The sequence below is a fragment of the Penaeus monodon genome, chromosome 24 (assembly GCF_015228065.2).
Source record: "Penaeus monodon isolate SGIC_2016 chromosome 24, NSTDA_Pmon_1, whole genome shotgun sequence".
NCBI classification, from domain to species: Eukaryota; Metazoa; Arthropoda; class Malacostraca; order Decapoda; family Penaeidae; genus Penaeus; species Penaeus monodon.
In genome coordinates, this window is record NC_051409.1 from 13,375,499 (window position 1) to 13,375,707 (window position 209).

At 26.8% G+C, this 209-nt stretch overlaps 1 protein-coding gene across 1 annotated transcript in view; it reads left to right on the forward strand.

Annotated features, from left to right (window-relative positions):
• Nucleotides 1-209, forward strand: part of LOC119588595 — a 4,006-nt gene that overhangs the window by 3,053 nt on the left and 744 nt on the right. The gene's annotated exons all lie outside the window — the stretch shown is intronic.

Genomic DNA, 209 nt, shown 5'->3' on the forward strand with positions numbered 1-209 from the left:
TTTGTGAGAGAGAAAGGAAGAAAGTGAGAGTGAGTGTGCATCTAATTTATTTTATTATCTTTGTATTTCTCTTTAATTTATTTATTTCCCTCTGTATTTCTCTTAGGATCCATGTCTAAATGGGGTTAAAATTTTATTCTTTTTTTCTTTCTTTAAAGAATAACATAAAACCGGCTATTTTCTCTTTACTAATAAAAAAGAGAGCTTTA